Below are 23,056 nucleotides of genomic sequence, written 5' to 3'. Positions count from 1 at the left end.
CACAGACAAAGCTTTGGATATCCAGCAAACAAGGGTATTCCCTCTTAATTGTATGATGTAAGTGCTTCTTATCTGGTGGAGATGACCTCATATTCCTCTGCATTAAGAAAGTGCCATCAAAATTGGCAGGAAACGAGGTCCCTTTGGTAAATCAAACTGCCCATTAGACTGGAAAATGGTGGGAACACTGTTTATTTTAAAAACTGAAAAAAAGAACAGGGGGCAAGGAGGAACACCCTGACCTCCAAGTCGTGGGTGAGTGTGTGGCTGTGTAAGTACCTGTATGGGTGAGTGACTGGTTGTATGAGTAGCTGTATGGGTAAATGAGTGGTTGTGTGAGTGGCTGTATGAATGAGTGAGTGGGTGTGTGAGTGGCTCTATGGATGAGTGAGTGGTTGTGTGAGTACTTGTATGGGTCTATGAATGGGTATGTGAGTGGTTGTGTGGATGTATAAGAGGTTGGATAGGAGTGTGAGTGGGTGTGTGAGTGGTTGTGTGGATGATGTTATCAGTGATTTCATTTGAGATATCATGAGTGATGTCACTGACCATGTCATGAGTGATGTAATTTATGAGGTCATAAGCAGTATATTGCGTGGCCATGAGTTATAGTTAGCTCAGGTAACTATAACTGGTGAATTTCTATGGTTTTGTATGAGTAAAATATGAGCCTAACCATAACATCCCTGTAACTTTGGTTTTCACAGTTAATATCTAAGGTTTTTTTCAATTCTATCTCCTAATTATAACTATATTTATATACACATACACACACACATATAGATATATACATATATATATGCCTCAGATTCCGATCCTGCTGCAGTTTCTTCTCCCGCCAACAAAAATGGGTACAGACCACGGTATACGTGCAAAGATTAGTTTATTTTTCTGACAACCAATACACGTTTCGGCTCTTGTGAGCCTTGCTCACATGACATGCTACATATATATATATATATTGTCCAACAAAGCAGTCCTCAGCAGGGGGCGCACAGAACACCTGGTGCTCACAGCGAGACAGGACTAATCTCGCAAAATATTTCTCATCAATTGAAAAAATACGTGGCACTCTTCTTGGGTTATTCAGCTTTTTTATTGTTCATTCCATCCCTCTCCTCCTACGCGTTTTGACCATCACGGTCTTGATCACGGTAGTAAATATAGTCTTATTTTTCTTTTTACTATTTATACTGAATCACCACTCCACCCATAATGAGGCATTGTGGGATTCGTAGTACACAATTATAAAATAAATATTCCTTAATTTATCTTAAATCTCAAAATGATCAGAGCTCTTCAGTGCAAAGCCTAATTGATTCTTTCAACAATATCACAGTCTGTAAATGATCTTAATACATGTATACTCTTTAACCATTCATTTGCTCCTGACATCCTGTCGGATTCTGCAAGTACAACATTAGTATGTCGATTTTACAGGTAGTGTTTCTTGACAACTATCTGATTAGCAAAAGAATGTTCCCTGTAGTTCTCTGCCTAGAGGGAATTTCAGGGTTCAGTGCTTATTTATAATGTAAATAAATGTCATGCACAATTCAAGACTTAGGGCCATATGTAGGTAGCCTCACATTTACCGATTCATAAATACCGAATTTTACCGATTCGGTATTTATGAATCGGTAAATGTGATGTAGGTAATGATTCGGTAAAGTTTACCGAATCGGAAAAAATCGGTAATTATGAATCGGTATTTACCGATTCGGTAATGAGGCATACCTTCCCATTGATTCCTATGGGCCTGGAGGCCCATAGGAATCAATGGGTAGGTATGCCTCATTACCGATTCGGTAAATACCGATTCGGTAATGGGGGGAGCATATTCAAGGGTGGCAGGGTGTCACATTGATACCCTGTTGCACCCCTGAATCTTGCATGTGTGCACATGTGGCGCACATACATGCCCTAAGGGCATGTATGTCTGCCACATGGCACTCTTAAATCTGCAAAATATTGCGTTTTGCAAGGTATTCGTTATTTATCACCAACCTGTATTTGGTGGTAAATAACGAATTTCTAATACTAATTTTCACTCTTTAGAGTGCTCCCAACATCTGATTTCTGGATTCGGTATTTATCGAATCGGTATTTTACCGATTTCTTAATTTCTGATTCGGTAAATACCGAATCCAGAAATCAGCCCCCTAAATAGCAAATGCCTAAATACCGGTCAGTAACGGGATATTTACCGAATTTCGGCTGTTACCGACCGGTATTTGGCTTCCTACATGAGGCCCTAAGTGTCCTATACCACTCTATTGGGCTAAGTGTCCATACATCACCATCAGTCTGTTTATGCATCAATGTTTCACTCTTAGGTATTTCACAACGGGTGCCCCTTCACATCAATAAAGTTACTACTGATACTTGTACAATCATCATTTTTCTCACATTAATAATCGATTTGATGGCAAAACATCACAATAGGTCTTGAATTGTGCATGAAATGTATATACATTATAAATAAGCACTGAACTACGAAATTCCCTCTAGGCAGATAACTACAGGGAACATTCATTTGCCAATATTGACATACTAATGTTGTACTTGCAGAATCCGACAGGATGTCAGGATGTCAGGATGTCAGGAGCAAATGAATGGTTAAGGAGTACACATGTATTAAGATCATTTACAGTCTTTGATATTGTTGAAAGAATCAATTAGGCTTTGCATTGAAGATATCTGATCATTTTGAGATTTAAGATAAATGAAGGAATATCTATTTTATAATTGTGTACTACGAATCCCACAATGCCTCATTATGGGTGGAGTGGTGATTCAGTATAAATAATTAAACAGAAAAATAGGACTATGTTTACTACCGTGGTCGAAACGCGTAGGAGGAGAGTGATGGAATGAACAATAATAAAGCTTAATAGGAGAGTGCCACGCATTTTTTCAATTGATGAGGAATATATATATATATATATATATATATATACATATGTGTAGTTAGGACCTAGTTTCCATAGGAAAAGCGTTTTTTGACTTGCCTATATCTTTGGCGCCGGCTAACTAATCTTCACGAAACCTTCCAAAACAGTTTGATGCTCACTTCAGCTGCTGTCTTGAGAGTCTTGGGGTGATCCGTCAAGCAAGGGCCCAGGAAAGGAAAATATAGTGAGCAGGAAAGGAGAAAGATAAATTGGTATAATGAAAGTATAGTCATATTATTAAGGCAGAATGAATGAATGTGTTTGAAATTAGATTTGGGTGCTTGCAGTATGGAATTTAATAGTATGTAATTTGCACGTGCTCACACAGGCAGGCAGGCACTTAAATATCCAGTTACACTCCTAAAAAAGCAGTTATGTACCCATCACTATTTTTATAGCCAGACAGTGACTGCAACACTCAGTTACACAAGCATAAAACCATTCGCACACCCATTTACTCACCTATATGTCCATGTTTGAGTACTAGTTCGCCCTTGCATGGGAGGAAATGCACAGAATGCGATCTGCACCACAAGAAGTGTTTGAAGAGGACTACTTCAGCACTCTTGAAAAGGGAGATCTCTCATTGTAGTTGACCTCAGAATCAGGACCCTAAAGGGTAGTGGGTTTCAGAGGAGAGAAAGGAGTGGAGAAATGAGTGGGTAAAATCTCCAGAGGAGAGAGGGGAATCCCCAGATTCAAACATCTCTGTTGGATATGGTACAAGAAGTACTGCCTCCTCCCAAACCCAGCACCCTGAGGACCTCAAGGACGGGCAGGCTGAGCGGGACCTGAGGCCATAGCTGGGCCACCTGGGTGCATAGGACAGAAAAGGTGAGGTTAAGAGAACTTTGGAGGAGAGAAGGGTCTTGCTGGCTGGAGTGTTAAGGAGGTGCACTTGAAGGCCAAATAGCTATTAGAGTCTAGCAACAAAAGTGTGAGCACTGCTACTGTGTCCAGTGCAGAAGAAATAGTCCTTATATTCAGAGACTTGGAGCTTGACTTTAAGGAGGGGTTTGATATAGACAGGTTATTTCTGGCATAGGAAGTAGCTGTAGTGGTATAGAGGATCTCTTACGAGGATTGTAGAGGTGCCTTTGCCGTCAAATTCGTGGTGATGGGATGGACAACATACTGGCAGAAGTGGAAGAGGTTGAGGTATCCCACTATAAAGGAGGTAATTGTCAGTAAGTATGAATTAAACCAGGGGAGTGCAGATTGAAATTCAGTGTTACTCAGAAACTGTGTGACTACTACTTTGAGGATTTTATGGGGAAGGTTTGAAATGTTTGTTAACCTCCATCCATCCTTGGCCTGCAGGGGTGGAGATGGAGCAGGGAACAGGGGATTATAGGTAGGGGTGGGTGGAATTTGCGAAATTGACTTTCGCAAATTATCGCGAAATTGCTCAAAATCTCCGCGAGCACGCGGAACTTTCGCGAAGATGCGGAAATTGCTTTTCCCGCCCGTTCGCGATGTGTTTTTGCGTGCTCGCGGGGAAATATATCTCCAACTTGCCCATGCGGTCGCTAATGGGCGCGGCCATCTTGCTCGCGATACTTATTTCCTGTTCGGGTTGAATGACGTGTTTGCGATCGCAAACTCTCGCGAGATAGCGTGACCGGCTACCAACAATCCAATATCTCGTGGTGCACACGAGCCATTAGGAAAACTCGTCGGCGAACGCAGGGACCCAGTAAGTCACGACCGCACGCGCGAGAGTATGTTTTTAAAGCGCAAACAAGAAAAATACTTCTGTTTCGTGGGAGATTGCGAAAGTTTTGACATTTTCGCGCTCTCCGCGGAACGCGAAAATGTCAAAATATCGCAAATTCCGAAATTTACCACCCAGGCCTAATTATAGGTAGGTGAGTTTTCAGCATGAGCAGACTGGCTACCACAAAACTAGGGATGGATTGGGAATGGATGTCAATTCCCAAATAGTGTCCAAATGTCTGGAAGTCAGGATATGCATGCAGGGGAGTGTCTGGAAATTTATTAGACCACTGGAAAGTCACTCTATGTGGACCCTGGAGGTGGGCACAAGAGCACAGCGAGCGAATCGTGACAGCCACTGACATATCCATCCAAACACTAATGCATGAAATAACACATACTGATGCACACACTGAGCTAGCCAAAGACTTACCAATGCAGACACTGACACAGCCATCCAAACACCAATGCATCCAATAACACACCAAGGCACATACTAAGGTACACACTGATACACCCAAACACTTACCAATGCAGACACTGACACATCCAGGCATAGAGGAATGCAGACACTGACACAGCCATCCAAACACCAATGCATCCATTAACACACTGAGGGACACACTGACACACACACTGATACACCCAGAGACTTACCAATGCAGACACTGACACACCCAGGCATACAGCAATGCAGACACTGACACAGCCATGCAAACACTAATGCCTCTAATAAGACATACAGGCACACACTGATGCACACACTGAGACACCCAGAGACTTATCAATGCAAACACTGACACACCCAGGCATAGGGGAATGCAGACACTGACTCAGCCATCCAAACACAAATGCATCCAATAACACACTGAGGCACACACTGACACACATACTGATATACCCGGAGACTTACCAACATGGACACTGACACACCCAGGCATACAGCCAGCCAAATATGAATGCACCAAATAACACACTGGGGCACATATTTACACACTCACTGATACATCCAGAGACCTATGAATGCAGACACTGGCACACCCTGGCATACAGAAATGCAGACACTGACACAGCCATCCAAACACCAATGCATCCAAAAACACACCCAGGCACACACAGACACACACACTGAGACACCCGGAGACTTATCAATGCATACACTGACACACCCAGCCATATACGAACACAGAAACTGACACAGCCAGCCAAATACTAATGCATACAATTACACAATAAGGCAAACACTGATACACCCAGAGACTTACCAATGAAGACACAGACACACCCAGGCATACAGCAATGCAGACTCTGACACTTTCAACCAAACAGTAATGCATCCAAAAAACACACAGACACACACTGATACACCCAGAGACTTACCAATGCATACACTGACACACCCAGGCATACAGCAATGCACACACGGACACACCCAGCCAAACAGTAATGCATCCAATAACACACTGAGGCACACACTGACACACCTCAGGACTTACCAATGCAGACACTCACACTCTCAGGCATGCAATATTGCAGACACTGACACAGCCAGCCAATCCCTAATGCATCCATTAACAGACCCAGGTACACACAGATGCATATGCTAACACACCTAGGCATATACTGTTGCATATGCTAACACACCCAGTCACTCTCTAATGCATACACTAACACACCCAGGCATACACTCATGCATATACTGACACACCTTCTCTCACACTGATACAGTCACAGACAATAAAAACACAGAGTTAGCGCTTTGTTTGGGTAGATGGTGGTTCTAACAAGAACCATTTTGTTCTAGAAGGGTTTTTTTTAAAAATTCACAAAAAGTGAACAAGGTAGTAAAAACGGTAAGGATGGGGAAATGAAAAGAAGCCACTGGCTTCACTCTTCAACAAACATTATGTAGTCACCAGAAGCAAAAAAAAAACAAAAAAGAATAACTAACAGCAATTCTTTTTCACTGTATCCAAGAATGCATCCAAAGAAGAGATTTTTACATTGACAAGCATGTGGCATTTCACACAGTTATTAACCATGTCACTCAATTCCTCACAGGTAGCTGGTATTGTAAGGAGTGCAGCTGAAGATGGTTCTCCCAAGGGTGCTGTAGGGGACGACTGTCCTGCTGCACCTGCTTTCTCTCACATCATCTGGTAGTAGAACCTTTCTTAATTGTTTTTAGGTGCTTCCACATAGACCTTATCCCATGCAAATACTTCTTTGCATTGCCTCTGGCTAACTGCTTTCCACAAATTGTGCACTTGACAAATTTTGCTGATACACACATCACTTGCTTTTCTTTGAGGTGGTGTCTCTTCTTCATCCTCAACAGACTATGGATCTTCATCTTGGACGGACAATGTAGTTTCAGCCACTGTCTAAAAGCACAGCACTGCTGGTTGTCAATCCTCCTTCTAAAGAGTTCACTGGAGAAGTAACTACTTTTTAGTGTGGTTTTCCATGTGGAAAGGTGGTGTCTTAATGTATGTATCAGAAGGCAAGGTTTAGGTGTGTTTTCGAGTGAATTCACGAATCCGGTCTGTAAATTTGTGGATGTGGGAAACTGGTGAAATGGGTACATTTTTGGGAAAACAGATATAAAGTGTTTTATACATACTTGCAAAATGTTCACACTGTTATTAACGTCAATGGAGGGCTGTGCATATGTGTAGTAATTTGTCAAATTTTCATTGAATCCGTGGATTCAGACTTGTGTAATCATTATGATCACAAGATTGGGAGTAAAAACCATAGAGCAGCTGCACCCCGTCTATATTTCTAGACCTGCAAAGGTATTGCAGTGTTTCAAAAATATATATATTTTAAATACTTCTTTGATTACATTTAAAAAAACGTCATTTACTTTGCATTAAGTACATATGTGAATGTTATATTTCTAAAATGTATAAAAAGTTTATGTGTAAAAACAAAAATATCTACAGTATAAAAAAACGTTATAAATTTAAAAATTTAATACACTTAGTATTAAAAATAAAACCACCAAATTAACTAAAAAAGTAAAGATTAGAATGGCAGAATATTTAAAAAATGCAATTTGAAAAACCTTTGAAATTTACTGCAATAAACAAAGGTTAGGAAATAGAATTTAAAAAACCTTAGCCATTCCCTGAAAAAACAAATATAAAAGGGACTTTATAATTAGGCACAGATTTCACTCATACAAAACCATAGAAATTCAGCAGTTGTAGTTACCTGAGCTAACTATAACTTACATCACCGCAACGTAATGCTTATGACTTCATATATTGCATCACTCATGACATGTTCAGTGACATCACTCATGACATCACTGATGACATCTTAAATGAATTCAGAAAGAGAGACTATTGTCTACTGAAGAGGTATACAAAGTGGAATATCTTGCTCTAAGGGGGACGACTGACGTACCATTTAGTGCATAATTAATGTTGGAGGACTGAGTAAATAGAGAATTCTTTGTGCCTTATGCATGTCTGAACTATAATGTTTCCATAGTTTCTCCTAATATACCTATCTATGGTTGGACTATGTTTGGAAGACATCTGCTGTTTACAGAAATCATGAAAATTGTATTTGAGATGTTGGCATTAGGTATTTATTTACATAGAGACACTTCCATGAATAACAATTTGGAAAACATGGGTACTGCCATTTGGTATGAATAAGGAATTGTACATGCAATATGGTGGCCAAAAGCATGTATTTGATATTAAAATGGCTCAGTCTCTCTCGATGACTTGTAACCCTCCAATGAGAGCACGTTCTAATTCCTTGAATTTACTAATTTACTTCACTGCAGTGCAAACATTGAAAAAGGCAGGACTTGGTGGAACAAGAGTGGAGATATATATGTATAGATAAAATATATATATATATATATAAAAATAAATAAACATAAATATATATATTACCTACTGGCGGTCGCCAGTAGGTAGTTATAGTTAGGACCTAGTTACTATAGGAAAATGGCAACATTCTATTCGTAATAACTTTGGCGCCGATTGATGAATCTTTGTGAAATTTTCAAAACTAATTCTTTGTTGAGATCAGCTCCTATGTTGAAAGTTTGGGGGTGATTCGTCAAGGGGGGGCGAGAAAAAAGGGGAGTCCCAAAACGTGTTTTTTCAATGTTAATTTCAATAGGAAACTTTAGACAAGGCTACAGGTCGAACGGGTGAACGGAATTACCTCAAATTTGGCAGGGAGAAGGGTCGCGGCCTAGAAAGCACGCTTCTGTTTATTTGGTGTAAATCCGTTCAGTAGTTTTTGAGAAATATAGAAATTTACAGATATCGATATTTGGGAATTCTGCCATCTGATTGGCTGAGGCGTTACGAGCACGAACTTGCTGCTGATTGGCTGCGAGCGCTGCGAGCGTTTGCAACTAGGAAGTGTTGGCCGCCATTTTGTGATTCAGTTGAAGCGGGTAAGGGGGAAAAAGGGTGAAAAATGTGGGAAAAAGGAGCACTGTAACCTCTGTGGGGTGTTTAGGGTGTGCTATAGAGGGGATGCGAAGCGAACTACTCATACCTACCAGTCTGAAAGTGCTGGGTACGGAAATTAAGTGAGGTATAGCGTAGTCTGATGCTGCTAAGGTGAGCTGCTGCGGGAGTCGGGGATGAAAGCGTGAGCCTAAACTGTGTGTCTTATGGTGTGAAGTCATGTGCCCTGGCCGCTGCAGCACACCTGTGGAAGTAGTGTCGGCATGTGCTTATACCAACTAGGACAAACTACTGACTCCTACTGGTTTGAAAGTCCTGGGGTACGGAAAATATGTCAGGTATTGTCTAGATTCTCATGGTGCTAAGCTGAGGTGCTGCCGGAGTCAGGGATGAAAGCGTGAGTCCAAACTGTGTGTCATATGCTGTGAAGTCATGTCTCTGGCCGCTGTGCCACATTGTCATATAGTGTCAGCATGTGGTTATACCTACTCTGAGGAACTTTTGTTTTGAACATTGTAACTTGTGTATGGTGCTTAGGGGGTGTTATACAGGGAGTGCGAAGGTAAATCTGCGCGTATCAAATCAATACGGTATTTGTAAAGCGCAAACTACTCACCCCTATGGGTCTGAAGGCCCTCGAGGTCGGCGTGGAAATTATATGAGCTATTAAGTGATCTAATGCCCAGAGTCACATGGTGCTGAGCTGAGGCGTCCAAAGGTGTCCTTCATACAGCATTTCCAAACCTACCCCAGTCAATGTGCCTAGGTCATTTCCACCACAATGCACAATCATGAGGTCAGGGTGTGGAAGATGCAAAGAGGTTTTAACCAAAGGTAGCAATTGGTGCAACTTCAATCTTCTCTGTGTAAAACCACTTAATGTCCACATTTTGTAAACCTAGGTCTAAGTCAATACATCTGTGTTCTGCATACCTCTTGCACCTGAAAATATAGCTATGTCCTACGATCCACACTAGCATTTTGAAGGTATGGTTGGAAGGTATGGAAAGATGTCTGTAGCTCATGCAGTTCCTTGGTAGAATAAGAAATATATTTAAATATGGGATCTTGGTGATTGGTTAAGAAAAAGCAGTTTCAACGAGGAGTACATATCATAGGATAAAATTTGCTCAACTGAACCACAGCTGCTACTTGCATTTGGAAGGCACTGTTCGAACTTAAAACAATTGTGAACTTTTAACCTGCACGTGCTGTTAAATGTTCGAGAAAATGTTGCAAAAAAAATATCGTTAAGTTTAAAAAAATTGAGGAACTTTTAACCTGCATGTGTTGTAGAATGTTCTAGAAAGTGTGTTGATAGAATACGTTGCACTTCTGACTTCTATGTTTTGTTGAATATTACAAAAACGGTTTATATGGAAAAGTAAAAAGAAACCAATAGAGAGAAGTTTTGAAACCTAAAAGAATGAAGAAACTATTCTAATTTGTTCTTTACATGTGTTTATGTGTGGAGCAACACAATTATAGACACAACAGCACCAGGAAGAGGAAGAAGCAGGGAGTGGGGGACGGGGGGAGATGGACAGAATGGCACACATGCACAATTAAGTATAGCACAAGTATAGACAAACAATGGCCAAAATGAAACACACCAACAAGGAGCACAAGTCACATAACCCACCAACATCACACCACTGAACGAGCATAGAAGTGTAAACCACGCTGCATTCATACAGGATGTGTACAAAGGCCGGTCGTTGGTGTTGTGGGATGTCTGCGACCGTGGTTATCATGGATGAGATGCCCAGCACGTGGCACATGGGCGAGTTCACTGTGTGTTACATTGCCAAATAGCTGCTTCTCCCTCCCACGAGCCCCCATACTTTTCTACGGTGCGCTGTTGTATCTCGTGCACTCGCACGGCACACCATTGTAATGCCTATTCGCGCATGTCCTGCTACATTCAAACTACACCATCACAGTGCCGTTTGGAGGGGGTGCATGGCACTTTACAACATCGAGTGCTGCAGCCTTTGTGGCAGGCCACACCAGAACACAGAGACACACTTACCGCACTTCCTGTACACGGACATGTCCGAGACACCCTGTTCCCCTTGCCGGAAAGGCACACCCCTGCGCTGACCTGTGTACTCCGGACCAGCACATGCCGGTTGTGCATGCAGGAGGATGCTTGCGTAGCTACATGTCCAGGCTTACTGCCAACGCTTAGGTGACAGCACACTGTGATGTTGCAGGGCTCGTGCCTATCATGCTAAGACAATGACCACAGGGACACACTTGCTCAGATGCGGGTTTGGGGGGCGTTGGCGGTCCTGGAGTTGGTGCGATGAGTCTTGTGGCCCTCATGGGTATCCCTGCATCATGCTCATTGATTCTATGGCACCTGTGGGTGTTCTGGTGTGGCTCTTGGCTGTGTTCCGTTTCATGGTGTAGGTAGTCGTCCTGCTTAACACCAGCAGAAAGCAGGTGTAAAATACCTGGTGCTAACGTGACTTATCGCTGGAATTTGTTTTGCATTGCAGTTGGTGTGAAAGTTGTGATGTGATTTTTTTGTGTGTGCAGAACAATATACAAACTGAGCAGTGTATCTTGTCAAGATCCAGCACTTGGCGCACTATTCCCAATCAATATAAATACAATGAGAGTTCTTAATTGATTTTGTGTGTACGCTGTAAGTGCAGCCACTACCTCAGTGCAATTAAATTCAGGATTTTAGTATTTACAATAAATCGCAAAGGTGCTCCTCGTGTCTAAATCGGCCCTTAGACCTTCACGTGTAGTGAGGACCTGTGAAAACTCAGGATAATCTACCCCACATCATAACAGTAAATATTCTGAGCACTAGGATACAAGCAGGCTTTGTACTACAATGATAACACTGAAAAATGATTTATGAAAACAGTTTCTTCTGAGAGATGGATATGGCCGTGTAATGTGCTTGGAATGTGTATTGCCAGCTACCCACATGCTGCCCTTGCCCAGGTCACGGACTCCCTGCCACAGACAATTGGTAATGATTCAGTTGTTCAGCTGTGCACAAAGAATCATTGTATTTTGATGAATTAGTTGTGCAGGAAGCAATCCAGCAACTGAGAAAAAAATGTATTTGCAGCCAAATCAGCCTTCTTAAGCAATCAAAATGCCATTGCTTGGGCACCATGTCAAGCTTGCATCAGTAAAATACAATAGGCTGGCGGTTACGCTAAGCTACGTGTTATTCCATAGCGCAGTGTTCACAAATTCATTGACCTCTTGGCACTTCGCGTTCTCTCAACCAGTTTGATGAGGCACATGACTATACATGGAAGCCCATGCGAGGGTGATATTAACATTATCCAAAATGTTCCACCTGTTCCATTATGCCACTGCCATCAAATATATGCGAATTGACGAATTTGTCATCAAACAACAATACATTTATTTAGATCAATCCATAAACATGAAATCACATTCTGGTAAGGCGAGCTGTTGGCTGCTAATGAGGCTAAGTTAGCACAAGGTGGTATTGTCTGCAACAAATAGACATTTGCAGAGATCTACATGATTACATGCAGTGACGTCCTGCAATGGACTGCCAATCAAAAACAGTAACTGACAATTCTCATCTGGCAAAGCCTTGAATGCCTTGGGTTCCCGAGCACTTTATTCGGAATCTTGAATTTAGCAGTCATTCCCACTTTGATAATGATTATGGTCATTCCTATACTCCTGGCCACCATTCATGTGCAGGAACCCTAATTCAGAGAGGTTTATATTTGATCGCCATGAAGTGTTCCAGAAGCTGGAGAGAATGTGAATGAAAAAGAGGTAAGGCTCTTTTAAATCTATCACCTTGGCTAAAAAATGGTTGTTTCATTCAAAACTTTTAATAAAAGTCTTACATATTAAGCAAAAATGACCAGTTTGAACGTCATCTGCAACATCGCTTTATGTGTCACTCTTCATGAGTTCTCACATCCAAAATGTGAATGTGGAATGGCCCATGAGCCCCATTAAACCACAAGCACCTCTTTAGCTGTCTACTTAACGGATTATGATTCCTTGCCAGTCCATGCATATCCTCTCACTCAAAGCATCCATCCACGTGATGACCATGTCCATCAAGGCCCTTGTACAAATTGGTCATTGTCAAAGATACTGGAAAGAGTATTGATCACCTTACTATTGAAACATAGTTTTCCCAAATGAGCTTATGTTATGAAATCACCACCAACCTGCCCTGGCTTAAAAAATCATTGACAAAGTGAACATGGCCCCGTATCTCATGGGTAAACTTGGGAATTGATTTCTTAAGCTGTGGGGAAACAAATGCCATGGGAGGTAAGTCAGGGACTGGCAGACCGTTTGTCCTATTTTGAGATCTCCTGCCAGCCTGATTGATGGGGACCACTGTGCTGTGAAGGGAGCTGCCATAAAGGCAATGGGCGGAGGAGCTTCGCCCCACTGGCTCAGAGCCAGCAAGTGAAAAATAAAATGATATACCATTATGCTCTAGCATCATTTTATTTTTCATTTGCCGGCTCTGAGCCAGCTTGTTTAGGGAGGGGCGGGGCCGGGGCATGGGAGGGGGGAGGAGGAGTACTATGTGCACTTCTAAGTGCGCATGTGTGTTTGGCTGTCTGTCTCAGGCCGGCCAAACACACATGTGCACTTAGGTTTCTCCAACCCAGCTGTATTGAACAGCCGGGATGGAGAAACAGCACCCGCAGAGGAGCGTCAAACCAGCTCATTCAGACCAATCCTCGCGCTGCTCTCGTAGAATGAGAGCAGTGTGGGGATTTCACAGGGTTTGTGATGCTGCATCAGTGCCAGATGACCAGGAAGCAGCCAGGCCCGGACTGGCCGTAGCGGGCACCGGGCAATCCCCCTGTCCGCCGCACGGGTGGGGATCGGTTTTGGGCCCCTGGGGCCCGTTTTTGTTACAGGGCCGTTTTTGCAGCATAACAATAACGGCCGAAAACCGGCCCTGGAAAAGAGCTCGGAGGCACCCCCAAGCCCCGGGGGGCCGGCCGAGCACTTTGCCAGGGCCGGTTTTGATTCCCAGTCCGGCCCTGGAAGCAGCACAGCAGAACACCAAAGAGTGAGGAGCTATGCGGCCGGCAGCTTCAGGTGTTTTTTTAAATTAATTATTACCCCCCCCCCATGCTACCACCTCCTGCGTTCCCTGCGCCCCCTCCACCGCTCCACCACCTCTTTGTTGTGTAAGCCACCACTGCATAAAGGCAGTTCATTCGCAGCACTGAAAGTTTGCTGAGCGGGTAGTATGTATAAGGTGCTCTCTTGATAAACTTTTTTTGTATTGAGAAAATATACTCTCAAAGTGTATTAGTACAAAAAACAAATGTTTCCAATTCGCAGACACTTTTCATTCTCTTTGTAGATCCCATTCTACATTTTCCTCACATTTGTCACCATGCCTCTAATGACAGATGCAAAGAATTACATTTTGCATTGACCCAGCACATCCACCAAAAATGTAGCTTACTACTGAATGTGAAATTAAGGTTTGTTCACCTTCAGCAAACGTTATAGGTAATCGACTAAACTATTGCTGGTGTATTTCAGTGTTTTGGGGTTTTATAATGTTAGCTCATGACTATTACAGCTTACAGCACAAAAGCATAACATCACTTTAACCTTTTATTGGCTCAGGAAATATCAGTTTTTTTTAATGGAAGTTAAGACTTTAGAACCAAACCCAATCATAATGTTACTTTTACTTTCGTTTTTTTCAGTGAATTTCTGTTTTGTTTCATAACATATTCTAAATTGAACAAAGGTCAACCCTTCACATACAGCCAACCCACAGTGTGTGAACAACCGTTGCTGTGTATGGCCTTTGTCCGCGTGCACCAGGAGTTGGCTTTGACCAGACCCTGAGCCCAACACCTGTTAGTGGCCAACCACCATAGTGCAAGGCCTTTGTCTGTACTCAGCAGGGATTTGCCTTGGCCAGGCCCTGCACCCAACCACCTGCGAGCAGCCATCTCCCCATGTGTCAGGTCCTGTACTCAAACCTCCACGTGCAGCAAAACCTCATTCCCTTCTCCCTTTAAAAAAAAAAAAAAATTTCTGGGTACCGCAGGACTCCGGGAGGAACCCTTAGCACGCGCTTCAGTCCAATTGTACCACAGCAGGCTGCAAGCTTTTTCCGGAAAAGGCTGAGCTGGGTCTAAGGCAGCCACAACCCAAATATATATAATTTTTAACGTAATCCATGGGGGAGGTCATTTTGGGCCCCTCCCACTAGTACCTGTAGGTACTTTGTCCCAGAGTGAACTAAAGTTTTGTGCATCAGTATAAGTATAGTTAGTTCTGATTCCAGACAAAAGGCATTATTTGTTACTTTAATAGCTTTGGAGACATTTAAAAAAATCTGCACAAATGTCTTCAAACTCAGGATTGCATCATTTCTTTCTTTCTACAGTGAAAAATAAAAGCTCTTATTGGATGAAAATGTTTTTATGTCCTTTTGTCCATTTTTGATCTGCAGTACCAATGTTTGGTCTGCCAATCCAATAAAACACAGTTCATTAATAAAATACCCAGGGAGGCAATAGCCATGACCCATGCTACACATGTTGAAGGACACTGAAAAAAACATTTAAAGTGAAGTTATGGTTACAAAACAAGACCTAAAAATACTGTTATTTGCCAGATATAATTCAGTGAACTAAGTATCCCTCATAGCAGTCACCACTGTGTATGTGTGGTTCAAGACAACTTCCAAGTGAAAAGGCTTTTTTTTTTTGCCTACACCTGATCCATTTGACGTATGCAGCCAAGGCCTGCATGCCTATTTTCGTGCAGTTCTGTGTAGGTGAAAATGTTAATGGATAAAGGGTGTCACAAAAGAGGTATTTTTCATTTTGGTCCCACAGGAACATTTTGCTCACTGCTACAGCAAGCCTACTGAACAGATTCACACCAAACGTGGCATGAAAATAAAACTTTACTCTGAAACCTTTCTGTTTATTATGTAGCGTAGATCCATTCAGTAGTTTATGTGATATTAAAGATACAAATAGTTGCCATGTGGGCTCGAAAGGGTTAACAGTTTTACATGTATTGTGGGTTAAATTAGCGAATTTTGAAATTGGCTAATTCTGTCACTCACATTTCACTGTTAATGAAAATGTTTTTGAAACATCCTCCTCATCAGCGCGCCTAGCATTTCTAAGCTCTGAAATAGAGAGAGCGATAGTATCCTAGAAACCAAACAAAGCACCAGATATGTTCCAGGCCATTTTAAAGCTGGGGACAGAGATATGTAATGTTATATTGATTTGTATAGCGCACTAATCACCCAAGAGGGTATCCAAGCACTTGGGCAGGTGTGTGTGTATGAGGTCCCCAAGGCTTGCAGAACTCAAGAAGTGAGGGAAAGGCTCTGATGTGTTGAGGGACGTTGTTCCATGTCTTCGGGGCGATGTAGGAGAATGAACGACCTCCAGTTTCACTTTTGCTTTGACAAAAGTTTTCAACTTGGTAGCAGCCTCCAATGTTATTCCCATGTCCTGGCAATCTGCAGTGATAGTACCCCTGCATAAGAAGGGCAGCAAGCTGTCTTCAAACAACTGTAGGGCAATATCCCTTTTAGGCGCGTGAGCAAAGTGTTTGCCCGAGTTCTACTAAATCGATTACGGGCATGGGTTGACAAAAACTCCAATTCTTATTCACACCCATACCAGGTTCTCAATCGACCATGCAATCATACTAAATATAATCTGAGTAAAGTGTGCAAACATATAAAAAGTACCATTGTATATGTCCTTTTATAGATTTGAAGCCAGCTTCCATTTTAGTTAATAAATCAAAATTGTGGCAAAGTCTCTAGCGGTTAGGAATTGAGAAAACACTGTTTTAAGCAACTGAATATCTAGACGTGAAAGCGCGCTTCTGGGAGTGCATTGACTCCTATTCTATTCCAACTGGTGTCATCACGAGTGCCTCTTGGACCCACTTTTATTCTGCCATTGTTTTAAATGATGTCGAAACACATCTGGGAAAAAGAGAACACCAATGTACCAAAAATGTGCAACAAAAAAATAATGATTTTACTCTTCCCCGACGAGGCAGTAATTCTGTCACGATCACAAAACGAGATGCATAGACTGCTAGCCAAATTTGAAAAATATTGTTAAAATGTAGTTCTCCAAATCAATTTGATCAAAACCAAGATTATGGTACTGACACCATCGCCATCTTTAAGGAAACATCCAATGGTTGGCGGCACAGCTCTCATGAGGGTATCACCCTGTGACTACCTGGGTTTGCGATTTAATCGCACAAAAACAATCATGTGAGGTGTTTTCCTTTTTCTATGTGTGCTGCAGAATGTAGCCTGCATAGAAAGAGAAAAAAACGAGCAGAAATAAAAGTATTTCTCCTCGTTGCTCCTCCTTACGCCTCCCCTGGGGTGTAAGATACTAACGCATTCCCAGGTTTATGAAATGTTGTAAACCTGGGAATACAGCAGAATCCATGGGTGTTGTGTGGGAACTTCCACAGAAACACCCATGGCATGACCTTTTCAGACAAAGTGCTGCGTGAAAATGGGCTGTATTTACAAGGCCATGAAAAGCCATGCAGGGGTGCTTTATGTGGCCTTGTAAAAATGGAGCACTACACTGCGCCGCCGGTGCGTCAAAAAAAGTGACGCAACGGCAGCGGAAGGGGCTTGTAAATATGCCCACTAGCTCCCCATGGGCAGCAGAAGGGGCTTGTAAATATGCCCTCTAGCTCCCCATGGGCTCTATATTTCAAAAGAACTTTATCGGTTCTGGGTTACAAACATCTGTCGAATGACTCTGCAGCAATTAGACGTGATGCTGCTACACAAGGCAAAGATGCATACTAGTTCCTCAATTTTAAGTGAATTGTCGTGATCTCAAAAATGTATCATTTGACTGCTAGTTACATTCCAGTAAGACATTGATAGTGGTCAGACAGTTATCTTGAAAGCATCCAACCTGGGCACGTCGGCCTTTATACCTCAAATGCAAACCTGGGGCCTGATTCACAAAGGGCCTCCGCACTCGTGGAGGAGGCCCCACAGCAGTGGGGGAGGCTCCGCACTTGGTGCGGATTCTCCGCAATGAGAATTTTCATTGCGGGGATCCTGCCCTGGTGTGGAGACTCCCCCACGACTGCGGGACCTTCGCCACGAGTGCGGAGGCCCCTTTGTGAGTCAGGCCTCAGGTGTTTTCCCCACTCGAATATACTGGTCAATGTTTACTAGAAACCCATGTCACAATGGGGGCCACGATACTATACTGCACTTTATGCTATTTTGCACAAAGACAAAAGCCCAGTGCAATAAGTGGCTGGTACCTTTATTGAAGCTCTTCTCTGCATCAACTTGCACTTATGCAGTCACATTTTGCTACAAAATGGTAATTCTTTTATATTCATGTCTGTATCAAGTTACATTTGGGATGCATGGCTTACCCCGAGAAGAACAGTTTTGGACATCACACCAGGGCTTTGTCCATGGAGGGCATGATTTTGTACTGCACCTTATGCTATTTTGCATCAGTAGCTACAGTTCTGTGACATAAGCACTCAGCACATCTTTCAATGCATTTGCTTGTCTTAATCTGCATTTATTAATTTGCACCCTGCTGTGGAATTGATACGTTGCCAATATGTTTGTAGCTACAAACCTATACTTGCGCTGCACGACCTATGATAGAAGAAATATTTTGGTCATTACATCATGTACTTTATTGTAACAACTTGCACATATACACTTGAACCCCGTTGTAGAACTGGTATAAGTTGCCAATAAATAAAGCTACAAACCCTATATTTGTATGTGTGGCCTACCATGAGAAGAGGAATTTTGGACATTAGATCAGGCTTACTAAAGTAAACTGATTTGCTAAAATAAAAGCCTTGAATGCTAATATCATTCTAGCGGATAGAATTTGCTCTTGGAGTAATGTTTGTACAAGAAAAACAGGTTCTTAATGATAAATGTGGGTTTTGGGAGGGTTTAAACTTTTTAATTAGCATTTTTAATTTTATATGCTCAATTGTTATGGCATATTGCTGAAAACAAAGATGACTGATTGACTAACCATATCACAAATGACTTCTTCAAGGAGTGTAATTGGCTGATGAAGGGCTTGCTTTTTTCACCAGCTAGGGTATTTGGAAACATTCACAAATTCTGTAAAGTGGTAAAAGTTTTCAGAGAGCAAATGGTGCTGGGCTTGAGGGAAATAGTGAGAGAGAAATGAAAAGAGAGGCATGGATTTTCTTCAGAAAGCCAAATGTACGAATTGTCAGACATACATCAGCATGTGGTCGCCACTTAGCAGTCAGAAAACAGGCAACATTTTGCTGAAAACTAGAAGAACATAATAAAAATGTGTAAAGTCAACAAGGCTGAGGTTGGTTGCATAGGTGGATCAATCCGTCCATCCATCCATCCATCGGCCCACCCACCAACCCATCCATCCATCCATCCATCCATCCATCCATCCATCCATCCATCCATCCATCCATCCATCCATCCATCCATCCATCCATCCATCCATCCATCCATCCATCCATCCATCCATCCATCCATCATAATTGTTTCACTGAAAAAAGCTGAGTTAATGTTCACCTTTGTTTCAGCAACACAAGACCGAAAAACCTAAGGAATTCACCTGTAATCGTATGAACACACTAAAACTCATGCCTCCTGCCATGCTTAGTACATCTAGTTTCTGAACGTGCATGAAAAAAGGCTGCCTACAAAAAGCAAAACTTGATGGGTACTTGAGTTGTGGTGTGTGTTGCATGTTGCATACCATAATTGGTGAAGTTCATTGGGTTTTCGGGTGTGGTCTCAGGTGTGATATGGTCTGTTGACAAATGATGACACCTTTCTCTACAATTCCTCACCTCCATGCTGAAGGAAAAGAGCAGGAGACTAAGGGCCACATGCATTCAGCATTTTACCGGTCGCAAACGGGCCGATTCACAGAATCGGCCCGTTTGCGGCTGGGAAAATGCCTTTTCAAATGCATTAAATGCATTGCATTCGCAAAATAGGTATCGCAATTAATTGCAATTACCTAAATTGCGAATGCTTTTAGGGAATCGCAAATTGCAATTCTCTATTTGGGATGCAACAAGCCTTTCCTAAATACGACTTCGCAGTTAGTAGTTGATGGTAATTTGCAAAAACTTTGAAAAATGCACAAAAGTGCATTTTTCGAAGTGCCATGTGAAGCACACACATGCCCTTAGGGCATACACAAGCCAATTTTGGGGGTGCATCAGGGTGGCCTTTTGGCCCCCTAGTACCCATGAAATTGCATGCTCAATTTGTGATTACCTATTTGGTATTCTCAAATTGCGAATGGTTTCTAATTCATTCCTATGGGCCTCTAGGTCCATAGGAATGATTGAAAAGGCATTCCCTAATAGCAATTCCATAGGGAAAATGTAGGAATCGCAATTTCTTTCGCGATTCCTACATGCATAAGGAATTGCGAGTCCTTAATAGCAATTCCTTAAAAATCGCTACTAAGGAATCGCAATTCCTTAGTTTGATGCACGCAAGAGAGAAGATAAAATGGAGGCTTCCTTTAAATAGGTTCCGCTGGGCAACAAAAACTCGCTCCTCGTGAGCAACATGCCAAGAGTGAACCCATAAAATATAGAGGACCACAGCTCCTCAAGAAAATAGCTTGCTGAAGCAGGACATGTGGGTGGGGGTTGATGTAACACTCCTCTCTGCTTTGCACCAGCTAAAATTTCGGAACATGGTGGGCATGGCCCTCGCAGAACACAGTGACACCAGAGAACATGTAGGTTCCAGACTAGGAACAGCCATATAACCCTCTTTGTGCTCCAGTTACCTCAGTGAGTGGGACAGAGAGTCTGCCATACCAACAGGGGCAGTCTAAGAATGCAAACCGGCCCTGGCAATTAAGTCAGATCGGCCGCTGAGGAGGGGGGTGCCGGTGGGAAATACTGCTGCTGCTTTTGGTATTTTAGCACTGCTGCAAAACTGGCCCCCTGTACCATCAAAAATGCCCCCCACGGGTCCAAAACCGCCCCTCTCAGCCCACCAGGCAATCACCTGGTGCCTGCTACGGCCTGTCCGCCCCTGCATAACAGCCACCAGAATCAGCAACAGCCAGAAGGATTGGAAGCTCCTGATACTGACAGCCATTCGCCCAAGGCGACCAGACAAAAAACACAAAATCTTGTGGTTTGCTACATCAGGGCCCAAACAGGTGTATGAAACAATAACCAAACAAAAAGGGAATGCCTGTAAAAGCAGAGAATAGGGCAGTTGCGAAAGACAGAAGTGGAAAGAGCTTCCGAAAGGAAAAATATTATAGAACAGAGGGCAATCTGTTTTATGAGAGACACACCTCTTCACATGTGTTAGAACTACGAGGAAGAAGACTAGGACTCAGAGTAATGAAGATTACCAAAAAGTATTGGAACATTAATCAGTCAACTATATAAGGGTATTTGCACACTGCCAGCATGAATTTAATTTGCAATGCAATTTGAAACCTGCTACCAATAGGCATTTGCAAACAATGCATGGTTTAGTGAATCTTTTTCATTGGGCAATTACTTTGCTCTATATTTTACATTTCTGGCATTTGAGATTTAGCTAATTTTACTAAACTAGCTATAAGCAATACCTATATCCAAATCTTTAATACATCTGGTCCATTGATTGTGGGAGGTCAAAACGACTGAGAAGGCCTGAAAAAGAAACACAAGTGACAATAATGGATTGTTTGAGATTTGAAAGCATAGAAAGGAGAGGCAGCCAGGCAGACTGACACCTGGGGAGACATGCTTCACGAACCTGCTAGATAACAAGACCCATGAATACAGTTATTTGACAAACTTCTCAAGTGGAAATGTAATCTGTGCTACACAATGTCCTTGTCAAAAACAAAGAGGCAGGTTAAGGCAAAGATTATTGGACGTGCTGTCAGAGCTAGGGTTTTAGAGGAATTGAAAACGCTCCATTAGTGCAACACTTTGAGGCGCATAATATTTCAGCTGACAAATTACTATTTCGGTGGCTGGTATTATGTACGGAAAGCTGCCTGACAAGAATATTGCTTCACAGGAAAAAGAAAGAAAATTTGTGTCGGAAATCAAAATTGAAATAGATATCTGCCGCCGCGTCGCAACCTTTGCGTGGATGGGTAGCCAACCTAGATCCAAGTCCATGTCGAATTTTCAGAATATCCAGATAATACCCATTTATGGGCAATGATGATATGGCCTTATAAGTGGGTCAGATCCGTGTGAGGTATTTCTTTACCACGTTTGGATAATTCTATTACCCAATGGGGAGGTATTTACTGGGTGTAGTAAGTACCTTCTATTCCAGATGTTCACTTGGAAATAAGGTATAGCAGCTAGAATTTATGTTCTAATCCCCAAATCTCATGTTTTACCTTTTTCTGGGCTTTTTCTACTTATAAATTTCGGCAGGTTTGAAGTGCCTCAATCTGTCCGATTAAAACAGGTGTGTGCGATAAGAAATGCCCAGCTCGGACTTCTGATCCCTGCGGAAATTCAAAGAGACTGGCATTTAATCTCCAGTTTGTAACCAGGGCCTAAATGGAACTGATTTACACAGTCCACGGTTGTCCTAAAACTGCCATAGATCTGACCCTTCTGGGTCCAAGTTGGACACCCACCATTTACAGTGACTTGCCAGGCAGAGCAACGAAAACCCTAACTTCGCCGTGGCAATAATACCTAACATCAATGCAAGAAAACCAAAAAGCATTTTAAGAGGATTTTAAAGCTAAAGGAAAGAAGAAAGGGGAAGAGATAGGAAGAGATAGGAAGGGAAACAAGCATTTGCAATGCATTAGGTCTCGCATTTACGCGAGTTTGAGCTATTGACATTGCAAATAACAATGCCTATGGCATTGTCATTTACAATGGCAATAGCTTTAACTTGTGTAA

This window comes from Triturus cristatus, chromosome 9 (assembly GCF_964204655.1).
Source record: "Triturus cristatus chromosome 9, aTriCri1.1, whole genome shotgun sequence".
Taxonomy (NCBI): Eukaryota; Metazoa; Chordata; class Amphibia; order Caudata; family Salamandridae; genus Triturus; species Triturus cristatus.
This window is presented reverse-complemented; position numbering follows the sequence as displayed.